The following is a 27478-nucleotide window of genomic DNA, read 5'->3' as shown; positions in this document are numbered from 1 at the left end:
TGGCCAGAGCTGAACCAATCCGAAGTCAGGAGCCAGGAGCCTCTTCCAGGTCTCCCACATGGGTGTAGTGTCCAAGGCTTTGGGCCATCCCCTACTGCTTTCCCAGGCCAACAAAGGGAGCTGGATCAGAAGTGGATCAGTCAGGACTTAAACTGGCATCCATATAGGATACCAGTACTGCAGGTGGAAGCTTAGTCTGATACCCCACCATGCCAGCTCCACCGCAGTGGGTTATAGTCTTCTTTGGCACTTGTATTTTAAGCTGGTTATTCTGGGACACTGCGAATATAGAAGTAGTCCTGAAAATGTGTACTTTGGTAAAAGAAATTTTTATCTCTAAAGGAAAATGACGTTAGTGAGATTTTATCAGGAAGCTGGTGGCTCCAAGACAATATTTGTTTCCTAGAAGACTTGCTGTGTAAGAAGACAATCTTCATTCTTATATCTTTCCCACTGCACTTTTTCACTTGTGTCACACCCCCAAAGCCAGAAGCCTTGCCTCCTCTCAGTGGTTCATGCTGTTTGTGAACCTCAATCGGCTGGCCCTTCCTGGAGTCCATTTTTATGGAACTCTTGGGAGCACATACATCTTGGACACAAGTTTTCTTTTGTTACTCTTTTTTTTTTAAGATCAATTAATTGGAAAGCCAGATCTACAGAGAGAAGGAGATACAGAAACAAAGGTCTTCTATCCGCTGGTTCACTCCCCAAGGGGCTGCAACGGCCAGAACTGAGCTGATCCAAAGCCTGGAGCCAGAAGATTCTTTTGGGTCTCCCAAGCAGGTGTAGGGTCCCAAGGCTTTGGGTTGTCCTTTGCTTTCCCAGACCTCGAGCAAGGAGCAAGGAGCAAGGTGGGAAATGGAGCAGCTATGATACAAACCTGCATCCATAGGGAATCCCGGCACATGCAAACCAAGGATGTAGCCACTAGGCTACTACACCAGGCCTTCTTTTGTTACTCTCAATTTAATCTGTAATTCAGCCCACAACTGGAAGACTAGAGGAATGCTGCTTTTATCTCCCCTTCATACTTCCACAAAAATTAAGACTTAAACAATATACTCTTATGTTATTTCATTTTTCTCTTACCAAAAGAAAAAAAAAAGATTCCACAACCCTCTAGATCTGTTAAGGGAAGGACTTACGCACAGCAAGTAAAAGAGCTGTACAATTATATAACAAGGGAGAGGACTCTGAGTGTGTTGTAAATCTCTCTCTCCTCCAAATAAGCATTCACCCTGGAAATGCGAAAAGGGAAAAGGAACTTGCTTTCTACTCTAATGGCAGCAATGAGAGGTATCTCCAAATGAGCAGAGCCCAGGGAACACCTGCTATGGGACCTCAGCCAGGGCCGGCTGCCGTAACAGCATTCATCAGAAAACATCAATGGTAACACAAGCATGCAACTTTTATGTTCTTTCCCAAAACACAGGATGCCCTGGAACAAGACTAAAGATCTTGGCCTGCAACACCCTGTCCTAGAACTCCTGCTTATTCCCCCGCAACTGGAGCTAGGAGCAGGTATGCAATATCCAACTCCCATTACGTGACCCTCCTCCTGGGGCAAGCTATTCTAGTTAGCCAGTGAAAATTGCTGGTGAGTCGGTTTGCACTTCCTGTCATCTCAACTTTTTCTTTTTTCCCCATAAAGCTCTCCTTTGTATCCTGGGTCAGAGAGACACATCTTCAAGATGCTCTGAGTCTGTATGCCCAGGTTGCAAGCCTCAGATGAGGTTACTTAAAAAAAGTCTGTTCTGCTCTGATGCTCTGATCCACAACTTCTGGCTTTGCCCTTGGTCAGCACCAGCTACTGCAGGCATTTGGGGTGTGAACCAGTAAGTGGAAGATCTCTTACTCTCTCTCTCCCAAATAGAATAAAAATTTAAATTTAATTTAAAAAAACATGTGGGGAAAAAGGCATTAAAAGAAAAGCTTATTTTGGTGTAAACGTTTGGAAGCCCAGGTAGTTTTTCACACCAGGTATTTTCTATGAATATTTGAAGCCTCTTTGATATTTTGGCCTAACTAAACTGTCCATGTAGGTTGACACTGCTGAAGATGAGGACTGGGCTCAAGGTGACCCAAAGAGCTGCTGGCTTCAGGGCTGTGTACCAGCTGAGAGCCCACTGTATTCCATCAACTCTGGAGTCTCCCCCAAGTGGAGACTTCCCATCTCCTTTGGTGGAGATTTTATTTGGTCTTTCTCTACTCTTTTTCAAACCCCCCTGAAGACAGGAGGATCAGGCTAAAGATTTCTGCCTTTATCACCTCTGCCTCCTGGCCTAAGTTTGGGTCACAGTGTGTAAGCAAAGTACACACCAGCAGCCAAGGTCATTTTCTTAGATGCTCAGTAGCACACTTTAAGTTCACAATCTGGTGCTGCCTTTGCTTTCTTTCTTCATGGACTGTTCTCATTTGTGACCAACAACTGCTAAGCTTCCTTAGGGTCTTCTGAAATACGACAATTAAATGTTGTCCAACTGCCTCCGTCTCAAGGACACAAGATGCTGCCATGCTCAATTCCTGTCTTCTTTTTGGCTTGGAACATTTGCAAGGCCTGAGTGGGTGGAAAAATCTTATTGGAACAGATTATCCCTTGTGGCCTTCCTAGTGAAAAGGGAACACTTGCACTGGTCAAATAATTCAATCTCTTTGTCACCTATGGTTATTTTCTCAACATCACCACTGAGCTAATCGGGCTTAATCCTCTGGACTAGTGGAATGCACAAACAAAATAAAGGCTCAGTTAGCAGAACTCACAGAATTTTTCATCTCTTATGGCCCCAGGCTCCCATGAGTGTGGCTCCATCGGCATCAAACCCCACATGGAAAGCATCAGCTTTTGCCTTTTCAAGTCTTAATAGGGAGGCGTATGCAACTGAAAGCAGGAAGTTACAAGTCAGATCTCTGTGGCTGCGGAGGTGTTATTAAACTCTTGCTAAAAGCTCTGAATTAATCAAGGATTATTTTCATAGGGAGCTCCCAGGAGACAAACACACTAATGACCACGGCCTCCAACCTGGGGATTTTGTTTATTGAAAATGCGAGCAAATAAAAAATTCCCTTCAACCTTATTGAAAGAGTCCTTGTCAGTCATTGCTAACCCATTGCTGTGCATTGAGGCTCAAGGGCACCAACTCATAGATTTATATTCCTCACTAAGGAATGTATCATGGTAAGGTGGATGTCTGTTCTGGTGGTTAAGATGATTGTACTCTAGGGCCCAGCACGATGGCTCAGTGGCTATGTCTTCACCTTGCACTAGGATCCCGTACAGGCACTGGTTCATGTCCCATCTGTTCCATTTTCCATCCAGCTCCCTGTTTGTGGCCTGGGAAAGCAGTAGAGGATGGTCCAAAACCTTGGGACCCTGCACCCACATGGGAGACCCAGAAGAAGCTCCTGGTCCCTTGCTTCAGATTGGCTCAGCTCTGGGCACGGCAGCCACTTGGGGAGTACACAAATGGCTGAAAAATCTTTCTATCTGTTTCTCCTTCTCTCTATAAATCTGCATTTCCAGTAAAAAGAAATAAATCTTAAGAAAAAAATACAATCATATTCTGATGTTTGTATTGTGGCACAGTGAGTTAAGCTGTGCCTGTGACACCAACATTACATATTGCCCCATTGGTTTGCAGGCCTCGGCTGCTCTGTTTCTGATCCAGCTCCTTACTATTGTGCCTGGCAAATCAGTGTAAGTTGACCCAAGTACTTGGATCAGCATCAGCCAGGAGGAGACCCGGAGCCCCAACCATCACAACCATTCTGGGAGTGAAGCCGCTGATGGAAAATCTCTGTCTTTCTTCTTCCAATACTTTGCCCTTCAAATAAATAAAATGTTTTTCTTTAAAAAAGACACCCACATTCAATATTAGAGAGCCTGGGACTGATGTCCAGCTCTGCTCCTGACACCAGCTTCCTTCCAATGCAGAGTGCAGGAGGCAGAAGTGACAGCATCAGTAACTGGGCTCCTGCTACCAGCATGGGAGCCCTGGGTTGTGGGAGTTCCCGGAAAGCTCCCGGCTTTGGGCCCATTTGGGGGATGTGGTGGGTATATCTGCAGGGCATATCAACTAAATAAACCAGAAATGAAAATGCACCTTGTGTGTAGTGAAAATGAAAACTGATTTATAAATTAGTTCTACTTCCTTACAGAAAGGACATGAGGTAAGTTAAATCCGTGTAGACTACTTCCCTTCTAAGTGTCTGCCCGGCGACTTCATTATTAGATCCTACTAGTTATATTGTTATAAATGACATTAATGGTACTGATCATATTACAGTAAGTCTCCTTGCATTTTGGATTGCCTGCCATAATCAACTTAGCTGTTTAGTTCATCATTATGAAAACCCATCTGTGTTCATTGATACCATTAGATACAATTGAGATATATACCTTACAAGGGCCAACAATTGGTTTACTAAGACCATCCTTGATTTTAGGACCAGACAAGGCTAAGTGGTAACTTATTAATTCAAATGATATCTCTGGAGGAGATACTCTGCTCATGTGAGACCTCAGTGAATCAGATCAACAGGTTACTACTAAGCAGTACAACAGAAATACACCAGTATTTGTTGACTTTTATTTTCCAGAATATCTCTAATACAAAGGATATCAGTTATGGGGATCCCTGGCATTATAATTATAATTGGCAAAAATAACACAGCAACAGCATAATAGCTGTTACAGCAGGCTCTGCTTACATACCTATCAAATATGTTTTTGTTGAAGGAAAGCCATTAAGTAAGATCAGTACTGGATCTCTGATAATAATAAGACAATGGGAATAGATAAGAGTCTCTATAGAAGACAATCTTTAATCTAAAAGGAAGATAGATGTAGAAAGTTGTATTATATAGTCAGTTGAATTACACTGGGGATTGATTTTTGCATGAAGCACTTAATAGTGTGTAAACAAAATATGTACCATGTCATCAGGACTTGATGACAATGTGCATAGCAGATCCAACAACTCAGGCCCCCTATGCAAAGCAGAGAACTACAGGAAATAGGCTCCGATTTAAGTATTTAAGGACAAAACAAGTTTGCTTACAAAGTGGAAAGTCATTCTGAAGAAAGAGCTTTAATATCCAAGATTAGCTGGTTGGAAGTTATTTTCTTTCAGGAAGGAGGAAAAGGTTGGGAAGTTGCTTGGCAAAATAATGGAGCCCCAATAACATGGACCAGCCAACTGCAATTAACGATGTTAAGCAATACCACAACCCAACTTTGGGAAAAGGCTTATCCCCAACCCAACAAGGACTACCAGTCACACTAACAGATGGCAGTCAAGGTGGCTGTGAAGTGAGAGCCCTCAAGCCTGACAGCAGAAAAGTGAGAAGCGTATTACAGGAAAATTAAACATGTCAAAGTTCTCCAGAGGCACTTGAAACCTACATTACTGCTCTAAGAGCAATCTTGCTTTTCCCCCTACTCCTCATGGTAAAGAAAAAATTGGGTATTACTTGGTTTTATTAAACAATACTATTTTTTTTTTCATTTTGAAGGCAGGTCTTGAATTATTTACTTTTGCTCCATTATTTTTTAAAAGTAATGGGAAAATGACCACAGTCCTACCCCCACCTCCACAAATGGTAGTTACTCCCTCTCTGTCTCTAAACTCCAGCTAATCCAAACTCCACCGACCTTCAGAGGGTGGTACGCCTTGCCCGCAACACTGCCTTTACAGGCAAAATGGAACATGGGTGCCAGCTACGGCTCTCAGTAGATTAGCCAAACCAGACAAACCGGTAAGCTAAAGTTAAAAAATTACTTCTAGCTTGTCTGCCCAATGGCTGAGCAAATGTAAACTGTTGTAAGTTTGGAAGCCTGTGGATGGAGGGGAGGGCAGCATAAAAGGGAGGTGGCAAGAGGAGAGAAAGTCTAAATGACCCAAACTTCTCCCTGGGCTGGTGAACCAGCCTTGTTCCTAAAACAAAACAAGATACAATATCAGGATACGGATCGCACTAAACACATCTTTCACTGTCTCAACAGATGACAGATAGACCCTACTAGATGGTAACATTCAATGGAAGCCAATCTCTGCACGGGAGTGTGAGATGAGACAAGGTAACTGACTTCATCCCCAACATCCCAGGAACCCAGAGATAATGGAGACAGGGCCTGCAGAGGCTTTGCCATCCTTTATATATAAACGGCTGCTATATGCAGAAAAACAGGTTCTGTTGGAAAGAAAAAGCCAATTTACATAGCTGTCACTATGCAGCCAAACTGAATTCAGTGTAACCATACTGCAGCCCCAATGCAGGATAAGGTAGCTGGATAGAGCCTCTGCCCCACATAATTCCAACTTGTTATCCAGCATACTCTCCCTGCCCTAATCACTTTTTTTTTTCACCTGAGGCCGGAGGAAAACCTGCCATGTAAACACGTATGTTAAGCTCCAGTGAAATTTTATGGAGATGTTGTAAACCCCCAGGTGACTATAATACCTCACAGAAGCAGGTGGTTCCCCTCTTGTATCAGGAGACCGAGTTCCTTCTCCCCATTCCTTCTCTCCCTGTGACCCACCCCACTCCTCACCTCTTCCCAGGCATGTGTGTGTTTGCTACCTCGCCTTTTAAGTAAACTTATCATTTTGTGTACCTTACATGTGCCAGTACTTATCATGCTTCTCTGCGTAAAAGTCAAGGACCTGGGATTAAAAAATAGCTAGATCCTACCTCCCCCACTTCTCTGGGGTGTTACTGTTAGAACAGAACATTCCCTTTAAACAAGTTTTATGGCAATAATGATACTGATAAGACATACTGGAAAACTGAATGAAACCCTCTTCACAATGTAATACCTATGACGACCAATTGGTCTAAAGGCATTTCTGAGCATCAATTGATCTTTGAGCTAAACACATCCACTTGGACATATCACAAAGCAGAAGCAATCATACACAAAGAAGGAAAAAAGGATGACAAAATTAGTGAAAGTACATGAAAGTGACTCTAATGGGCTCCCATGATAACAAGTTGCCATCTCAGATGTCCCCACACCCTACATTGGTTACTTCAGACAATATGTATAATCACAGTAATGTTTTTATGACGTTGTATTTATATGATTTACAGGAATTATAAAAGAACACACATGTGATCACTCTTAAAAGTAGAATCATGACAGCTCATGGCTTAATACCAGTCCAAATTGTCACAGTGGGTGACTTGGCTAGCTATAGGCACCACCACACTGAAGAGCCATGTTGTCTTGATGTGATCCATTTGCCTGTCAAAGACCATCAAAGGCTAGTTGTTATTCCCTGACTCCACAAGGCAGAATGATCAGAAATGAGCCTTCCCAATAATCTGGCATCAGGGCAACATCACCTAGAAACAGGTGTGCTGAGAATGAGACTTCCCAGCACCAATGGGGCAACGATTCTTTAAGTGGTTCTCAATGCTTTCCAAGAAAAACCACTATAACCAAAAGGGGGAAACATGGAAAGAAAAGGACAACCTTTCCTCCTCTACTTTAAAATCAAGAAGGAACAGCATGGAGAAGCAAAGAGTGTACAACCTTAATCATGCCCTAACAGCATGACAAAATAAAGGCTTCTAGGTAACCAGGACCTTATGGGATGCTGGTGCAATGTTCCTTCCCAAGCCACACTGATACCATAGGCACCAAAGATGAGGTTATTTGGAGATGAGCTCATTCTGTTAGCTCCTGTTTCTGTAGCTTCTACTATTCCAGGCCAAGTGTTGCAAGGAATGCTTAGAAAATATCTAAACTCTTGTCACCAGCCTCTAATGAACATAATATTTCTGAGATTTTTTTAATTTAAAGGAAACAATGTGTAATGTAGGGAATTGGATAGGAAGTGGGCCAGTCAGGACATGAACTGGAGCCCATATGGGATCTCGGCATGTGCAGAGAGAGGATCCAGCCACTGAGCCATTCACACTGGGCCTCCTATAGCAACTTCTTAACCCCCTTGCTTGGCAGAGGGGTTCCGGAGCCCCTGGAAACTGTGTTCCAAGCTGCAGCTCTTGTCTTTGGCCGAAATAAACTCCTGATGTGCACAATTTTGCCTTGGCTTCTCTTATGAGTTAAGAGCAAGAACTACAAGATCAGCTGTCTCAGAGCCTGAAAGCTATTTTGCTGAACTTCATTAATATTTTGGCAGATGTCTTAAACGTAAAATACTTCAACCAAAAAAGCAATTTTTATCGCATAAACTGTGCACTTAGCATGAAAGCACAGGATATGCACTAGCATTTCCAGTCAATGCCAGGGAAACAAAAGCAGTACTTATCTAATAGAATGCAAATCTCCCTTTCATTTTCTAAATGAAAATTCATTATGTGACATACCCACAAATAAAAAGAATGGTCACATATAGTAGTTGAGACTTTTCCAGTGCCATATAAAATATTTTTTCTGCTGTATAAAATCAAAGTCTTACCATTTTGTGTAACTTTTTGTGGGTTAATAAGAGGGACAGACAGATGGGCCAGCACTGTGGCATTGTAGATAAAGCTGCCAGCTGTGATGCCCCTATCATGTGCAGGCACCAGTTCATGTCGTGATTGCTCTACTTCTGACCCATCTCTCCACTCACGTATGGCCTAGGAAAGCAATGAAGGATGGCTCAGATGTCTGGACGTGTGCACTCAAGCAGGAGACCCAGATGAAGCTCCTGGCTTCTGCTTGGCTCAGCCCTGGCCACTGCAGTCATCTGAGGAGAGACTTTTAATGTCTCCCTCTCTACAGCTCTTTCGAAAGAAATAATCTTAACAGAAAAGTAAGACAGTTGCTCTACTTTACTTAATAGGTTGTATTTTCTCCTGAAATCATTTTATTTTACATAAGAGGACTAGCCAGGAGAGACTATAGAAGCAAGTACACCTGAAACTTAAATGTCTTGCAACCAAAAAACTATTATTTTTTCACAATAAAAAAAAAACCTGCAGCACATTTGGCAGTTCACCAAGCAGCTCCTTTTCAGAGTCAGGATGATGCATCCTGTGACATCAGTCACTCCAACATGCTTTCTCATTTGTGCAGCAGCAACGCAAAGAGCAAGAAGGTTTCGTGGAGGCTTCTCCTTATCTCAGCCTGAGCATGATAGACACTCCTTATGCTCACAATCCATTGGCCCGAACAAGCCACGCGGCCCCAATCTAACTGCATTTTTCTACCCAGGGAAGGGTGGGTAGCAAGTGTGTCTTCAGGGAGCACTGAATTTGTTTGCTACGATGAGCAGTTCCAGGTGGTGTCAACTGAACATTCTGAGAATGTAGGCCACAGCATATTTAAAGTGGCTGGGCAGCTGCCACATTCCTTTTCTATTGCCACTCCAACAGCCGCCTAGACAACACAGGCACATTATCCTGTGGTTCCAAACACAGGCCTCATGAGATTAACATCAAGCTAATGGCAGGGCTGTGTCCCTTCTGCAAGCTTTAGAATTCTTCTCTTGCCTTTCCCCTTCCACTCGGGCCATTCACATTTGTTGGCTTGTGGCTCGCTGTCTGCCCTCAAACCAATGGCACTGATCCTTTTCATAATCACATCTCCCTCTAATCACAGCCAGGTGAAGTTTCTGTCATCCAACGACTCCTGGGATGACAATGAGCTCACCTGGATAATCCAGTGTGATCATTCCATCTCAAGGTGCAGAACATTGGCCCTATCTAGGAGATTCCCTTTGCTATGCAAGACAGAACAGGCACAGGTGCAAGGTTAAGACTTCTCCTCCATCCTGTGGGTGAAAAGGTATGGCTGGAGCATTTACAGACTGCTGAGAATAATGGGTGACACCATTTACAATATCCAGCTGTTCAGTAGGTTTTTCCCTCTGGAGTCCCACATAAAATGAGGAAGGTCTCTACAGTGATGGCAGGCAGCAGTCCTTGTGAGCAATTACTTCACTCTTAGTGATGTGAGGTGCTGACTGCTCCACTGAGAACTGGTCTTCCATCGGCTCCATCACTTCCCAATGCCAACTATGATACATGTTCCACGAATGCCCACAGAGAGGAGTTGTGTGAAAACTGGGGTGATGACCAAGAAGGGAACGTTAGTGAAACAAACTGGAGAGCACTTACTGAGCTGTCTGAACGACAGCAGGAAGCTGGGGCAGTGTTTTTAACCTGCATGTTGTTGAATGCCAGGACCTGGATCCGAGCATGAAACAAACTGTTATGTAGCTTCCTGTTGCCATGTAGATGATCTGGTTATTATTACTAAGAGAATGATTTGCATTCCTCTACAATTGTTCTCGTATACACAACTTAAATTTAAATGATCCTATTAAAATTGCAGAACACAAAATGTGGTATTTTGTGATTGTAACAACACAAGCACGTAAACATATTTAAGAGGAAAAGAACACTAATGCATAAAAGCCAAAGTCTTGTTGGGATGGTAGGGTTATGACAATTTTTTTTCTTGTTGTTTTAAACAACTAGCTGATTTTAACATTAATGAAATGCTTATTAAACACTGCATTTTCCATAGAATACATTGTTTGTAAGGACTCTTGTCAAAATATGCTCTGATTAAACAAATTATTTTTTTCCCCATGTCCTTTTGCAAGGGTCAAGAAGGTCCTGAGAAGTTGTTGTCCTCCCGATTGTCCCCTTAGAGTCTCTCATGGTTGTAGATGAAGTGACAGAGACATTCTCTATTGATCCCCTAGTTCCACCCGTGAACAGATCAGGTTCTGAGAGTCACTTCTGGGACAGCTGTTGAGAGCCCCTTGGGTCCTTGGAAGGGCTGGAAATGTCCACAGGTTAACAGCCGGTGTCCACCATATTAAGCCTCTTTTCCTGCTTGAACTGTGCTCTGCACTGAGCTGCTCTTGTAGAAGAGCTCTCCAGAAACTCAGTAATAAGTCTGAGTCTTCACAGGTGGCTGAACTCACCAGAGTCCAGAAAGCTCTCAAGTAGGCTTGAAGACACAAATGTCTGCAGTGACCAATCAACGTGACCAAGTGAAGGGGCTTAGAGTTACACACAGCTGCCCTGCCCAGGCCTCATCTAAAGGACGTGGCCATGCAAATGTGGCCACCTCTCATTACACAGGAAAGTAGGCCTGGGTAGCCAGAATTTCTGATTTTTAAAGAAATAAAAAATCTGAATTGCTTAGGTGAAACTGTGTGTGAACTTTGATGAACAAACTCCATGTAAACTTCTTCATCTGGCGTAAAGTATACAACTCCTCCAAAAGCCTTAACCAGATGGAATCTAAAATCAATTGCTCTGGGGAATTTGAATCACTGGATTTTAGACTTCAGTAGTACACAGGAGTCAGCAAAAAAATTTCTTAAACAAGTGAACCACAGAGACTCATTGACCTCAGACATCAAACTCTGCTGTTCCAGGGCAAGTCCAGGATTCTAACCTGGTGTATCTCACCAAAGTAATGCTGCTACTGAACATCTCAGATTCACAGGAAGAGAAACAGTGACCAAGAATGAACAATTTCAGGCTGTCACTGGTGGCTAGTCTAAAACTCCTGTGGCAGTCAGTTGTCAGCCCTAGGATTACCTTGCATAAACGATACCTATTATCAGTTTATGGCATAGTCCCTGTCCTCTAGGGCCCTGGGCAAGCAGTATGCAAAAATGATTTTGTTTATTTTTGGTCTGATGAAGGCTGTGGATGGCATTTGGCTAGTAGTGCCCATTAGACACACTGAACTAGGTGCAAGAACATGCTCTAAGGACCTTTATAAAACACAGACCTGAAACTAACACCCACATAGAAGACGGGCCCCAGGATTTGGGCAAAGTGGCCTGGGTTCTGGGGCCTACCTGCAACGTGGGATCTGAGTTTATCAGCCTCAGGGCTGGGGGATCCAGTGGGGCTTGGGTTGCCTGGCCCAGTTCTTGCGACCCACCTGCTATGTGGGTGCTGGGTTTGAGAGCTCCAGGGACGGGGAATCCAGCAATGCTTGGGATGCCTGGCCTGGGTACTTGGAATCACCTGTATGAACATGTCCTTAATGAAAAAGGTGGAGCAGTGGACACAGGTCGTGTTATAAAAGGAGAATATGGCAGCACATTGGGTGTTGTAGCAGAAGAAGGAGAACAGAACAAACCGGACAATTACCCAAAACAAATGATGACAGCAAAAAATCTCGGTGAATGGAGCCAATGGACATTGGGAGGGTGACATCATCCTTGGATCAGTGAAATTGGCAGCCTTTCAGAACTATCCAAATCACTTGGACAGAACCCTCGGAATATGTACACATTGAGACTCTGGGTTGATATGAGGTGGCAGTTCCTCATCCCTGAGTACTGGGATGTGTGGAAAGTTCTTAGTGGTTTCCCCTTTGTCTCTCCCCTTCCCCCCAGGAACAAGAATAAGTGGCAAATTTGGAAGCAATGAGTTCCCCCAAATTTCCCTAAACCTCAATCTTCTCACCCTGATCAACCATGTAATAAAATAAATTAAAAAATAAATTAAAAAATAAAATTAAAAATAAAATTAAAAAATAAAATTTATATATTAAAAAAAACACAACACCTACAAACTTGACTGATTTAATCTGGACCATCCCGAGATTGCTGTTTGTGAGTTACTGCACTTGACATGCTTGCATGATAAGAAAACAAATGATTTCTCCTGTCTTATCATACCAGAACTGAAGGTAGACCAGTTACTTCCAGTACCAGGAAGTTGGTTTGCTGACACAAAGAAGGAAATCCACCAAAGATACAAAATAACTTACAGCCAAAGTTGGAAGCCCAGATGGTCTGGACTACAGTTGGTCAGTAAGAGACCTGGTCACACAGGTTTACAGAGGTTGCAATAGCTTCAGGATGCTGAGGTTTGAGACGAACCTGGATTGGGAGCAGGTAATTGGTGAAGTTCTGACGGGTTGGGAGCACAAAGCAAGATTTCCAGATACCACAGGCTCACCCCAGGCATTCTTCTCTGATATTGGCACAATCCTTCAGGAATCCCCTAAATGTTTTTCCTTTTATTATTTTGATATATACCTGCTTTTTATAACAAAAGTACTAACTCTTTTTCTCTACATCTTTCCAGACTACTGGTATTTACTTCATTTTCTCAATTAGTCAAATTCAGCAGGAACATGCATATAGTTTTACCATGACATAGACGCACACATAGATCTTTGTAATCATCAGTAAAAACACAAACAAGAGTTAAGTTTGGCAATAGCAGGGCCCAGTACAGTAGCCAAGTGGCTAAAGTCCTCACGTTACAAGCACCGGGATCTCAAGGGATGCCAGTTCTAATCCTGGTAGCCCCACTTCCCATCCAGCTTCCTGCTGTGGCCTGGGAAAGCAGTTGAGGACGGCCCAAAGCCTTGGGACCCTGCACCCATGTAGGAGATCTGGAAGAGGATCCGGGCTCCTTGTTTCAGATCAGCGCAGCTCTGGCCATTGCAGCTGCTTGGGGAGTGAATCAACAGGTGGAAGATCTTTCTTTCTGCCTCTCCTCCTCTCTGTATATCTGACTTTGCAATAATAATAAAAAAAAATCGGCAATAATTACTTAAGCATTTGCACCTTGGCCTAGAACTATTCCAACTAAATGTATGTCATTAAAGATCATTCTTTAGGAATTTCTAACAAAACAGTTAAACTTCTTGAGGAAAACCTCAGTAAACTGTATGGAATGAGCCTCATTAACCAAGCTCCACAGACACAAGCAATTTGTCTTTTAGAAATTTTTGTTCTCATTAGATGATCAGCTTTAATACATGGAATCAAACTGATTACAATTTCAGGCAGATTCCACTATGTGAACTAACCTGTATTTCTGTTTACAAAACAATATGGGCACCTTTGAATTATTTATTTACTTATTTAATTTATTTATTTTTAAATTTTACTTCTTCTTATTATTAGTATTTTATGACACAGTTCCATAGGCCTGGGATTTCCCTTACCTCCTCTCCAAACCCCTCCCCTCTCACCGAGTTCCTCTGTATTATTATTATAGTATAGTTTTTCATAACAGTAATATGTCAATCATTGTGGGCGTGGACAATGACAGAGAGTCCAGCATCCTAGTGTCAATACATAGTTAACAGTTTCATTGGGAGTCCATCTTTGTCTGGAAGTAAAGATGCATACTGCATTGTATCCACACATCTGGATATGATAGTCTCCATCACACAATTACTTATAAATCCCCTTACATGAAAAGCCACAATCAACGACAGGAAGAAAAATGGAAATTTACAAAGCCATAAAGTTAAATAATATGCTACTGAATAACTAATGTGTTGCTGAAGAAATGAAATGGAAAATCAAGAACTTTGTAGAAGAAAATGATGGTACTGTATGATCTATGAGTCATTGAAAAAAATATGGAATGCTTCACAAGTCTGTGTGTCATCCTTGTGCAGGGGTCATGCTAATCTTCTCTGTACCATTCTAATTTTAGTATATGTGCTGCCGAAGTGAGCGCCTTTCAAGTTTTTACAAGCAAAATATGTGACTTCCAGGAAGAAAATGTTTCATTCTGAACCCAGAAGTTCTATATTTTTCTCAAATCAACCTTTTTCCAGAAGTATTTTGTAAGACCTGAAACAAACAGCAATGCCAGCTTTGATAAGGCTTTGCTTTAACAAGAAGACCATCTTTAGGAAAACCCAACTGACCCAAAGAATGTGCTAAGAAGCCTGGCAATTCTAGCCAAGAGATCATGTTTCAGGTATGTTGGCCATTTTTCTTAATAATAATGTGTGTAAGATACTGTTTGATAGTTAACGTTTTTGGATTATAAAATTCTCTGTACTAAGCACATTACAAAGAAAATAAGAACAAGCTCTTCATCTTTTGACGTTCAGAATTGTGAGATGCAGCAAGCCGTCTGCGGCAAATCTGATTTTCCAAAGTTGGTCACAGCAATGTATCCCACTCCGTGTGTTCTTCTGAAATGTGAACTTGCCATACCCTACCTAGAGATGGAACCTAATCTCCCTCCAGTCTGCACTGGTCTTAGTGCCTCTTGTACCCAACAGAATAAATACAGGTTTATTTGGCATGCACATCTGACCTCAGGATGGGCTGTGATGTGTAGGCCTGCCTTACAGGTACACCGTTTCTGAGAGGCACAGACACTGCCAAGCCAGAAGAAAGGGGAAACTCATGGTACCATAAGCTTTTGGATATTCTGTTCAACAAACTCTTACAATGCTATTTTTGTTTTAGAGTAAGAAGAAACATAGACATAGCCAAAGAAGTGCAAATGTTGGAACTAGCATCCCTGGGATTTGAATCCTGGTTTTTCTGACTCTTTCCACTCCTAACATGTCAAGGTAAATGTTAAAGTGTCCCTGACAATGGACTGCTAAATCCGCATGGGATGCTAAGCACCTACAGACATATGTGCTTTGGAAGTGGCTGGGCCATTTTCTCTGGTGCTACTGAAAAGATGAACTTCAGAGCAGCCATGGAGAACACCTGTGGTCTTACTCGGACCTCAGAGCCTGTGTTCGCTTGTTCTGTCCTTTTCATTTCTATGGGGCATCTACACGATCAGGGCATCTGGGTAAGTACCTGAAGACAAAGGTATAGGATGCACATTTGGGAACTCAGTCCTGTGAGATTAGGATCAGGCCTGAACGTGATGGGAGGAAAGAGCTTTGAATGAGCGCATTCTGTGTTGGGTGGTGGGTTTTCAGCGGCGAGCTGTTCTCATTGATTCTTCTCTCTTTTCTTTGTGCATATCACAGCCTTTTACATTGACAGCTGGCAATGGCTTTGCTCTCTGTTCTTTAAATCCAGGAGAAGGCCCTCGACATTGTTGACAGTGCCCCGGGTGACTCAGCCAGCCCCCTGTTGTCCCAGAAGTTGTCTCTTTATACACTTCCTCTCCAGCAGACAGTGGGTATACTGTCTGTGCTGATGGGCAGGAACATGGTCAACAGCCCTTCTCTTTGGAACCTTTTCTTCCCATTTCAGCCTAATTCTTTCAGCTGCTTTTCTAGAACATCTGCCTCTCAGGCACCTGCCTGCCTAGAAGGGTGGCTTTTATGTCCTCTTTTCACTTCTGTTTGAAGCATTTCTTGTGTTTTATTAGAAAGAAGTCTCCTCATTCTACCCCTTTGGAAAAAATGCAAAGCGGCTGAAGAAAGACATAATTCCTAAACTTTTACTTTGGAGTTTAAAATTAGGAGCTTCCTGGAACTAAATTTCAACACGTGTTTATGACTCATTCCTCATTCATACAATTTTTGTTTTCTGCCTAAACAATTAGAAACCCAGCTCTGTCATTCTGGGCTGCAGAAGCCCAGCTCGAGCCACACAGCCCTGTAACTGTTCCCAGTGCCTCTGAATGCAGAATGGGCAGTAAATGTGCTCCCAGTGCCTCAGAGCTACAGGTGTGCAGGGATCGCTTCTCTCATCCCAGCAGAAGCACCAAGTCAGTCATTTTGGTCTCAGTGTTTCCCTCCCTGGTTCCGTCCCATCACTCGGGACAAAGCTGATAATGGAGTGCATTGTGCAGAGCTGGGAGGAGGCCGCCCAAGGGCTGTGTTTTCAGATCACAGCACTTCATGGAATCAAACCATTTCGGATCTGCAGTGCTGCACTCACACCCGGCCTCTCCTTTTCAGTCTTGCCTCCTCTCCTCACCTGCCCAACAGAGCCACTGACTCTGTTCAAAGCAGGGTATAACTGCAGTTTTTCCCCCTTTTTGTTCAATGACTGAACTTACAAGCATACCTTCTATCACACAGGGCACTCTGTATCAACTACTGAAAATAATCCTTGTCCTTTAACTAATCCTCAGACCATATTAGGATTTCTTTCAGGCTGTTAATACAGACCTTAGCAAATTATTAGGCTCCCCAGTTCCAAAATTCATATTATAATTATAAAGCTTATAAATCTGAAATGAACTCTTTCAAGCCATTCCTGTCCTATGTAATATCCAGTTCTTTAAGCTTCTTATCTGATACCAGGGAGAGTCTTAATTAATGGGTAGAATCATGTTCATTTAGGTATTTCTGCATCATGTTAACCTATGCTCTAGGATTATAAAAGTTGATTTCAGAGTAAAATATGTTAGGAGTTGAAAAGTTCTAACTGGTGTCACCTTCTCATTCAACAGTAAGGCATTCATTCTAATGCAAAATTTTGAAGGAAAAAATTGATAAAACTTTGTAAAGGCTAATTCCTGAAAAGAAAACTGAATAAAGAAAACCCTACTCATGCCCTTTGTTGGAGAACTGTGTTATGCCATGTGTATATGTAAGTTTCTTCTCCATTGAATAAGCTTGAAAATTCTCCAAGGCCTTACCCTGCTTAGCAAGTGGCCTAATTACCTTTGTGGCTGTGTTATCGAGGGCTGCTCCATTGTGAGCACTTACAGATAACCCGAAAGCAGTAGTTTTCACATCACAGTTCTGTCCATTGGGAAGCCAACTCAGTGCTTGGATCAAATTTTTCTTTTCCTCTTTACTGTGAGACTTTTATAGAATTTCAATTTGGGTTAACTGGGGAGACAGACAACATGTCCCATTTTGGCAATTTCTTAAACTTAAGTTTCATTCATTTGCATGTTTGCAGTTTTACTTCTGAGCTGCATATAGATTTGTTCTCTTTACGTTTGCTTTCAAATGGATTCTGGCATGATAGGAGATATCTAACTGAATCAGATGAAGCTAGATAATGGTGAGATGCCAGCAAGCACTGTGTGACCACACTGAGTTTTCTCCTTTGGTTACAGTAAAATGTACGGAAGATGAATGATCAAAACTCATTAAGAACATACATTTTAGAGGAGGAAAAGTTTCAAACTCAAGTGATAAAAAATTTTGATCAATACACTTCCTGAAGGACATAATTTTCCATTCAAACAAAGTATTGTTTTGAAAGAATGGCCAAGTTAGTGGACTCAGTAGGAATGCTACATGTGAGCAACCCGTCACTATGGAGAACGTTCAGGCTGAGTAATTCCTTGTAGGGAATTGAACCTTTGTACAACACCAAGCATTTCATCTCCTCCTGGTTTTACCTTAATCAACCACGAAGTAGGGTGCACAGAAAAACAAGTAACATAACACAAGCAGAAAAACCCCATTTTAAAAATAAAGGAAAATGGGATCAAGATTAAGGTCAGAAACCCAAGATCTGAAAAGTCCAATGGGCTTTTTACTCTAATGAGCAACCAAGTGAATCACCCATGATGCTCATTAAAAATGCAAATCCCCGCAGCTCAACACAGACACACTCATCAACATCTCTTTCAAAAGCACCCAGGGACTCATATTTCACTAATCCCGGTGACTCCTGGATGTGTTAACACTCAACGCCCAAGGAACAACACAGGAAAGAAAGCTCTTAAAAATCATAGAAGACCAATCAGTTAGCTGACAAAAATTAATACAAGGATATGTTTTCAATATAACAGCAAGCTAAGAGGCAAATGACGATCAGGAATATTTTGACCGAGGTGGTACTAAATCTTTTTTTCTTTCCATGTAAGTATTACACTTTCTACAAATGTTGCATAAAATCGTAGTTCTGTGCTTATTCATGTCTTAGGAAGTAACTAAGCAATAAACAAGCAAATGAATACTCAGGGAGACTCTCTCAAAATGGAAAAGGTCCAGCTGACTGAGAGACATGGGTTCTAGTATCTTTGAGTCTTAGCTTTGGTATTTCCCTTCTATAAAATGTGGATCTTACCTTGACCACTTCAGGAGTTGTGAAGCCAAAACTGTACAGAACTGGCCTAGCTAACCCCACTGGGAGCAAGGAGGGCTGGGTTGACGAGAAAGAATGCACTATGCCAAGAACTCATTTTTAGCCAGGCTGCTAGATAAGAGTTCAAGCTCAAGATTGTCCTATTGCCCAAGTTTTTAAGGAAAGTTTTAAATCCTGTTTGAAATGGGAAATCTATTCACTGATAGGTGGTTGAAACTATTGCAAAATATCTAACATACAGCAAAGGCCAACACTATAACAAATACTTATAGTTGGCTGGATTTGATTGGTAGATTAATCTGCAGTTTTGTTAAGATCCTTCCTAGTTCTACACTGGTACATATCTTTTTCTCAGCTCTACAGATCTGATGCCAAGTGATGGCTCCAGGCCCTTGGAAATGATCCAAGTCATGTCCAGGAGAAGCTAGTTAGTGATGGGCATTCTTTTACAGATTAAACTTTGTATTCATTTTCAAAGAGACCATCCTGAAAAGGGATTTAGATACCTGGTTGTAGAAACTTGAGCAGTGCATCCTCATTTAACATGTCACAGCTAATGACTGTGTCTATACAAGTGAATGAGATTAGACAAAACTGAAAGATCGGAGCAGCCTGATTATGTATGACTCATTAAGTGGATGCTGCAAGTGGCAGGGCCAGTATTTCCAAGTCAGGTACACATACAATGGGGATGATTATTTAGGACAAATAAACACTTCAGCCTTATTCATTCTTTCACAAACCATTAAGGCTCCAGCTATCTTTACCTTTCTGCTATAATGCATTCAATCTTTCCAAGTCTGAAGGCTTTCTTTGCACTTTAAATATTAGATAAATCTAACGTTATTTTGCTGATTGTTTTTTAAACAGGGCATTCAACAATTTCTAGTTTGGCATTCACGCCATGGGCAATACAGATGCCCTATTCTTACACATCTTCAACACTCAACATTCAAAATTCAGTTTAGAAACATTCTTTCAGCTGTGATTTTAAATGTTTGCCTTAATTTATTAAGATTTATGCCCCTAGCACTGAACTATCCTTTGCTATGTTGATGCTTTGGAAAGATTAGTTGGTTCCATTTGGCATTTTATACAATACTGACTCATTTGATATTTACAGATTATTAAAAGTCAAAGTACTAGGAGAAGGATGCAACAATCCTTCCGCTTACCCCACTTTTGAAGGGATTACAGCCAGGAGAACCTGAGGGTGGAGAGGACACACCTGGACCAAAGTGGGTCTCCTCATTCGGCCATTAGTGCTGTGACACAGGGTGATGAGACCTGGCTCTTATTTCTTTTCTATCTGTGTAGTGTTTTGGGTACACAGCTCCTAATCTCACAGCTACCCTACAAAGCTGCTATTTTGCTCTCCCTGTTACAAATGAAGAAACTAAAACTGAGGGATGGTACGGGCTGGCCTGGGTGACTGATGCTCCATCTGAATCGGATTCTCTACAGTTCCCAAGTCCACATTATTTATTGCCACTCCTGGTCCCTTCCTGTAGTGCAGTGGAGTAGAGATGGTTTCCCAGGCCCTAGTTTTCTCATCTGCAGAAGATCAAAGTTGGACAAACCAATCCTTGAGGACTGTCTGAATCTTTCTAAGATCCTATATTGACATTTTGGGGTTTTCTGGGACAGAAAATATGACTCATTATTAGGCGAAACCCCCTTTGGATGTTTTCAGAAACTTCTGCTCCTGGCTGAGATTTTCAAACAGGATGTTGACAGATTCACTTAATATTAATCTTGTCTCTTGCAGTATTTGAATGCCTGCCAATTCTTTGTCACTCAAAACAATAGGTCACATTATTTTCCCTGCTCTTTATTTTCACATAAACCAATTCTATATCTATTTCTCTAATTCTGAGCCATGTGTTTGTATTAACAAAACTTAGTTAAAAAAATGAAGATCATTATCTGCACAGTTGATCAACTGTAATACAGATTTCTCAGCAGTTATTTACATTTCCAGTTGTCTAAGTTCTCCCGAGAACATTATTTTAAGGGACTTGTGCTGTGACACAGTGTGGTGGATGCAATGTTGGCATCCAATACAGATGCCAGTTTGAATCCTAGCAGCTCCCCTTCCTATCCAGCTCCTTGCTAACATGCCTGAGATGGTGGCAAAAGATCTTCCAAGTGCTTAAGCCCATCATCCATGCAGGAGACCTAGATGAGGCACCTGACTCCTGAATTCTGGTTTTGGTTTGGCCTAGCCCTGGCCATTGCAGCCATTCAAGGGACCAGCTGATGGACGATCTCTCTGTGCCTCTCCTTCTGCCTCCCTAATTCATAATTCATCAGAGTAATTCAATAATTACTGGTATTCACATTCATCAGAGCCTGTTGACTTGTTTTAGGCTTAGTAATCTGCACATTATTTTTTCCTTCTCAATCCTGGTAACAGAATTCTGCTGAAAGCGACACACTAGGGCCCAACACAATAGCCTTGTACCTAAATCCTCACCTTGCATGCACCAGGGTCCCACATGGACACTGGTTCATATCCCAGCTGCTCTACTTCCCTTCCAGCTCCCTGCTTCTGGCCTGGGAAAGCAGGAGATGGTCCAAAGCCTTGGAACCCTGCAACCACATGGCAGACCTGGAAGAAACTCCTAGCTCCTGGCTTCAGACAGCTCAGCACTGTTGTGGCCATTTGGGGAGTGAACCAGCAGATGGAAGATCTTTTCCTTTGTTTCTCCTTCTCTTTATAAATCTGAATTTCCAATAAAAATAAAATAAGTCTTTAGGAATAAAGGAAATCCCCACGCTGGAAATAGTCTTTCTCTATGCAAGAAAAACAGTATATTGTGGGAAGATACAAATATACTAAGAATGGAATCTGCACCCTCTAAGAGCTGAGAGTCCAACATAGCAGAAATGGATAAAAATTGCAAGATAAGATAAAAGCTGCTAAATGCCATTAAGAGAGCATCTACAGGTACAGAGAAGGTCTGTAAAAATCTGTCATTTCACCTGGTACACAAACAGCAGGTAAATTTTAGACAAGGCTATAGCAAATTAGGAGAGGACATTCAGAAAAAAGGCATAAATCATTCCTCTCCAAGACTTACCATCTGGTCCACTCGTTTTTAAATTTTCTTCTGACCAACTGACTTCCCACTCTCATGAGAGTCCTTTCAAAAACTAATGAAAAGTAGATCTAAAAGATGGAATTATTTTGGTACAAATTATTTTGAAACCCATGCATAAGAGACATCATTCAAAAAGTTCATGAAAAATGTCTGTAATGAAAAAGAAAAAGCCATGCATGTATTTAATGACATCTTGGGATCAAGAGAATTATCTTTTATTTTAGTTTCCACAAACTTTTCTGGAGAGCCATTCATGGCCACGTCATTCAGTAAACCTCCTCCATCTCATAATCTAGTTTTGATGGGGATTAAGTGACATCTAGTCTTCTCCTTTTCATTCAATCTATCTCCTGCCACTTACTGCCACAAGGCAGAAACCTAAGACTCATTCTAATTATCTCTGTATCTTTCACTTTTACATCTAACCCTTCACCAAGTCTTACAAGTTCTATTTCCAAAATAAAAATTGAACTGATTTTGCCTGAGCAACAAGTAATGTGGGGATGGAATGGTTTTAGTCATAAAAAAATTACATTTTAGTGTACATAGCATGAGTGGTAAAGCATTGCGCAGTGGTGAAATGAACCACGCAGAGGATAAGATCACGTGATTGTACTTAAGCAAAATTCTTGTACTAACTAGATTCACAGAGATGGAACGTAGAATTGAGGTCAACAAAGACTGGAAGGAGCTGCTATTTAATGGGTGGCATTTTTTTAGACATAGTGAAAACCTTTAGACTCTGAGTGATATATAACACTGTGAACGCTACAAATGGTTAAAACAACATATATTTTAGCATAACAAAGACTTGTAAAATTAAAAATGAACCATGAGATTCTTCCTGATTCTGTCCACTCTGAGTTCCACCACCCCTTACTTGGATTACTGAAATATTCACATTTCATCTAGTCTCTCCTTATCTTTGCACTCTCTTACATTACTGCTTTCCTATTTAGTTTGCTCCAGGACTATTTGATACATGACTAATACTGACATACACAATGCTGTTCCCCTGAATATTTCAAAATGCTATTTCCTGTGGTGGGGACCCAACAGGTGGGATGAAGGATAAGATAAACAAACAAAAAGGCTCATTTACACATATAAAAATCTAGTGTTCAAGAAGAAGGAGAAAATGGATTAGAGATAAAAACTTAGAAATTCTTAGAATATGAGTGATATCTAAAGCCATGAAATTGAACCAGAAAATGCAGCAAAAAACTGAAGGTAATAGAAAACTTTGCGTTAAAGCTATTTTTAGATTCTGCAGAGTGAAATTCTCCAAGTCAGACAAAGAAGGGATAACTAAGGTGGAAGAAGAAAACCCAAAACCGTGGTGTTTGATATAAGCCATCAGCAAAAAATATTCAAGCAGAGTGAGGTGGTTACCTGCACTCTATAAAACTGGTGCTAGTATAACACTGAACAATTTACGCTGGACCTGACACCAGAAAGACTACCGGGGACCTTCAGTCAGGCCATTTCAACTGAGTAGCATCATCTCAACAGGATGGAAAGAAGCAGAGAGAGGTGAATTGAACAGCAAACAAAAAGTGAGGTAGAGGGAAAAGAGTGTGTTTCCAAAAACTTACTGCATTCCAAGGCAAGAGGGAGACAAAAGGCATAAAGAGGAAGGTATTGCAGAAGTCTGACATACCAATGTATTGCTATGCATACGGGGAACCGACCGCAAGACCAGTGTGTGTGTGCAAATGTAATATAGGATACATAAGCAGCAACAGGTAGTGGGAGAGACGGACTGGGAGGAGGGGCCCCTGCTGCATGGCAATGAGACCCATCAGGAGTACACACATGAAGCTATGACACACGAGTTCAACTTCAGAGGTGGGAAGGTGAGTGGGCCGCCGCCCCCCACAGCGAATCATAGGTGAGGACACTCCCCTGGTGCATGTGGGGTGATGGGGGGATGTTTGAGGAGGCATGTAACAGCACTTCTAGTTGTCCAGGACAGTGAGGGAGCAACCTAAAGAGGAAAGGCAAGACTACTTTGCCAGGGAAAAGGTGAATGTTACTGCAAGTTTTATAATCATGTCCATGAAGCCAAGCCACTCGGGGAGGAGAATATACCCATAGGGCTCTTACCAGTTAAATGCTTCTAGAGTGAGTGCTGGGAAGAGGGAAGAGGACATGTGAAAGGAAATTTTAACAAATAGAAAGATGTTGAGGCAAGTTCACGGAGAGTCTTGAATGTTAGGCTATTACGCATAAATGCTATTTCACAGGCAATGGGAAACTGTTGAAGGATTTCTGACTATGAAAGTGACATTATTAAAACCTTCTTCCAGTGTCATTAGCCTGACTTTAATGTAAAACATTGAGAGCTTAAAAGACACCACAAGGGCCAGCACTACGGTGTATTAGGTAAAGCTGCCTTCTACAGCACTGGCATCCCGTAAGATTGCAACTTCAAGACCCAGCTGCTCAACTTCACATCCAGTTCCCTGCTAATGTACCTGGGAGGGGAGGATGAGCCAGTCCTTGGCCCCTGCATCCATGTGGGAGACCTGGAAAAAGCTTCTGGCTCCTGGATTTGGACTGGCACAACCTTGGTGAATCGCAGTCGTTTGGAGAGTAAATGAACCAGCGGGTGAAAGCTCTTTTTCTCTCTCTCTTCCTCTGCCTCTCAATCTCTCTATAACTCTATCTTTTAAAAGAGTAGATAAATCTTTTTATTGCAAAGGCAGATTTACAGAGAGAAGGAGAGACAGAAAGATCTTCCATCCACTGGTTAATTCCCCAAATGGCCACAACGTCTGGAGCTGAACCAGTCCGAAACCGGGAGCCAGGAGCTTCTTCAAGGTGTCCCAGGAAGACACAGGGTCCCAAGGGTTTTAGTAATCCTCCACTGCTTTCCCAGGCCACAAACAAGGAGCTGGAAGGGAAGTGGATCGCTAAAAACAAATCAGTGCCCATGTGGAATACCGATGTTTGTAGATGGAAGATTGACCCATCGTGATAGCCCCACCAAAAGCAACTGCAAGATCAGTTATCAAGAGTCAGTTACTACATAGTGAGGGTTGGTAAGGAGCACATCAGATATTTATAAGTTATGGGCTGTACAAAATTGTTAACTTGAAAATTAGCCCACTATAGCTTTATTGAATTATGAGTCCTATGTGTAGTTGCCTTGGCAGGGCCAGATCAAAGGTCCACCCCTGATGAAAGCAAATGACAAGGACCGCAGACCACTGAAGGTCAAATTCTTAAGAAATCTTGGTATCAGTGGGAACCAGACTAACTTGGTGGGAACATGAGGCTACACAAGTGATAGATAACAATAATGACTAGAGTTGGGCAGGATTTTACCTAAAACAGCCTGATGCAAACATCTATTGAAGCAGAGACATACAGATTAATCAAGGAATTCAGTAAGAATCAGAAAGTCTCCTTGAATATTAGATGTTAAAAACATTCATGGGGCCCAGCACAATGGACCAACTGGCTAATCCTCCCCGTGCAAGCACCAGGAACCCATACCCAGTTCATGTTCCCTGAGGCTCTACTTTCCATAAGTTCCTTACTTACAGCCTGGGAAAGCAGCAGAGGATGGCTCAAGTCCTTGGGCTTCTGCATCCACATGGGAGGCTTGGAGGAAGTTCTTTGTCCCAGCTTTGGATTGGCTCAGCTTTGCTTGTTATAGCCACCTAGGAGTGAACCAGCAGATGGAAGATCTTTGTCTCTCCTTCTCTCATAAACCTGATCTGCCTCTCGAAGAAAAATACATACATCTTTAAAAAATTCATAAAATGTTGGCCATAGACGGGGCCAGAGGTCAGGAAGAGCTGTCTGAGCAGTGGTATGTATGATGGACAAGGTCAAAGTGGCTCAAGGCATAGTCATGGGCAGCACAAAGATCAAAGGCTGGCCCAGAGTGCCTGATGAATAGAACAAGAGTGAGGGGCCAGCCTGTTTGATAACAGAACAGGAAGGCCTCTGTAACCAATATTTAGTTCACTAGCACTGGACTGACCAATTTAGGGAAAAAGCTCTTATTTCAACATGGAGCTTGATAGTGTAAGCCCCAGTGTGTGGCATCTATGGGAGTTTAAGTAGTAAGGTGAAAAGCCATTGAACACCATAGTTGGAGACAGGTAAAAAAAGATCAGAACACCATCACATATTTCAAAAGAATCAGTAGTATTGCAAAGTAACCCTGGGATTTGATGATCTCTTTTAACCTGGGAACCATGGCTATGCCAGAACTACCTGGAATATCACTGGAAATCTGAAGGTTTCCTGGTAAATCTGCAAAGTAAGTGGTTTCTCACTTAACATATAAGGGCACTGGTATAACCAAGACAGAACTCCTTTTAAGTTTTATTCACTATCCATCTACTCAACAATTGCAGACCAACTTGCAGCAGCTACTGTGCCTTGCTGTGGACACAGAGCAAATCAATGCATCATCTCTTATTCTCTCCAAGGAACTTACAGCTGACGTGCAAAGGATGATTAACCAAGATTTATATATTGAAATTTTTTAAAAGATTTGTTATTTATTGGAAAGGCAGATATACAGATAGACGGACAGAGAGAAATATCTTCTATCTGCTGGTATACTCCCCCAGTGGCTACAACAGTCAGAGCTGAGCTGATCTGAAGCTAGGAGCCAGGAGTTTCTTCCCGGTCTCCCTTACAGGTGCAGGTTCCCAAAGACTTCGGCCATCCTCTACTGCTTTTCTAGGCCATAAAGAGGGATCTATATGGGAAGTGGAGCAGCTGAAATCCCAGTGGATACAAGGCAAGGATTTAGCCACTAGGCTACTGTACTGGGCCCACAAATATTTTTTTGTATTTATTTGTTTATTTATTTATTTTAAAGATTTAAATTTATTGCAAAGTCAGAGATATACAGAGAGAAGGAGAGGAAGGTCTTCCATCCGATGATTCACTCCCCAAGTGACCGCAACAGTTGTTGCTGCACCAATCCGAAGCTAGGAGCCAGGAACTTCCTCCAGGTCTCCCACATGGGTGCAGGGTCCCAAGGCCTTGGGCCATCCTCGACTGCCTTCCCAGGCCACAGACAGGGAGCTGGATGGGAAGCTGGGCCGCCAGGATTAGAGCCGGTGCCCATTTGGGATCCAGGCATGGTCAAGGCGAGGACTTTAGCTGTTAGGCCACCACACCAGGCCCAGAAAGCTTTATTTTTAACAGAAGCTGTGACTGCCTTGTGAGTGTCACTCCTGCGAAAGTCAGCCTATTGATGGGAAAGTGGAGCTGGTGAAGGGGATAGTCACAAAAGGCTGCCCTAAGGACTATCTGAAGGCAGAGGGGCTGGAGGATAAGGTGTAAAGGGCTTGACCACCCTAGAGACGAGATATCCGGACAAAGCCTGCAGGAGCTGGGCAGAGGGATGCCTCAGGGGAAATGCCAGGGCGTGTATATGGCTGAGCAATCACTAACACATTCCAACAAGGTTTAGACTCCACTCATCATATGGTGAGTTTCATTTCTCTGGTATTAATTTAATCTTCCTCCACCCTTGATTTGAGGTTTATTGAGATGTGCTTCTTCATTCTTAACTTTTGTAGTTACCATATAATGTTCACTACAATAGATACATGCAATAAATCCAGAAATTATGCAAAAAAAACCCACCAGAAACATACATGCAAAACGCATCAGTTACATGGTTTAGAATAGAGGTCAGTGTTGTGGCGCAGCGAGTTAAGCTGCAGAGTGTGAGGC

The 27478-nt window shown here is 42.2% G+C and overlaps 1 protein-coding gene and 1 non-coding gene across 2 annotated transcripts in view; both read right to left on the bottom strand.

The window, feature by feature from the left end:
* The window catches only part of CCDC192 (coiled-coil domain containing 192), a 169153-nt gene that overhangs the window by 15975 nt on the left and 125700 nt on the right, over nucleotides 1-27478 (bottom strand). The gene's annotated exons all lie outside the window — the stretch shown is intronic.
* On the bottom strand, nucleotides 14309-14415 carry LOC121154492. The gene has a single exon (XR_005883533.1). It is a non-coding gene; the product is annotated as a U6 spliceosomal RNA (small nuclear RNA).

The sequence above is a fragment of the Ochotona curzoniae genome, unplaced genomic scaffold (assembly GCF_017591425.1).
Source record: "Ochotona curzoniae isolate NIBS_2020 unplaced genomic scaffold, NIBS_Ocur_1.0 contig_1, whole genome shotgun sequence".
Lineage (NCBI taxonomy): Eukaryota > Metazoa > Chordata > Mammalia > Lagomorpha > Ochotonidae > Ochotona > Ochotona curzoniae.
This window is presented reverse-complemented; position numbering and strand designations above follow the sequence as displayed.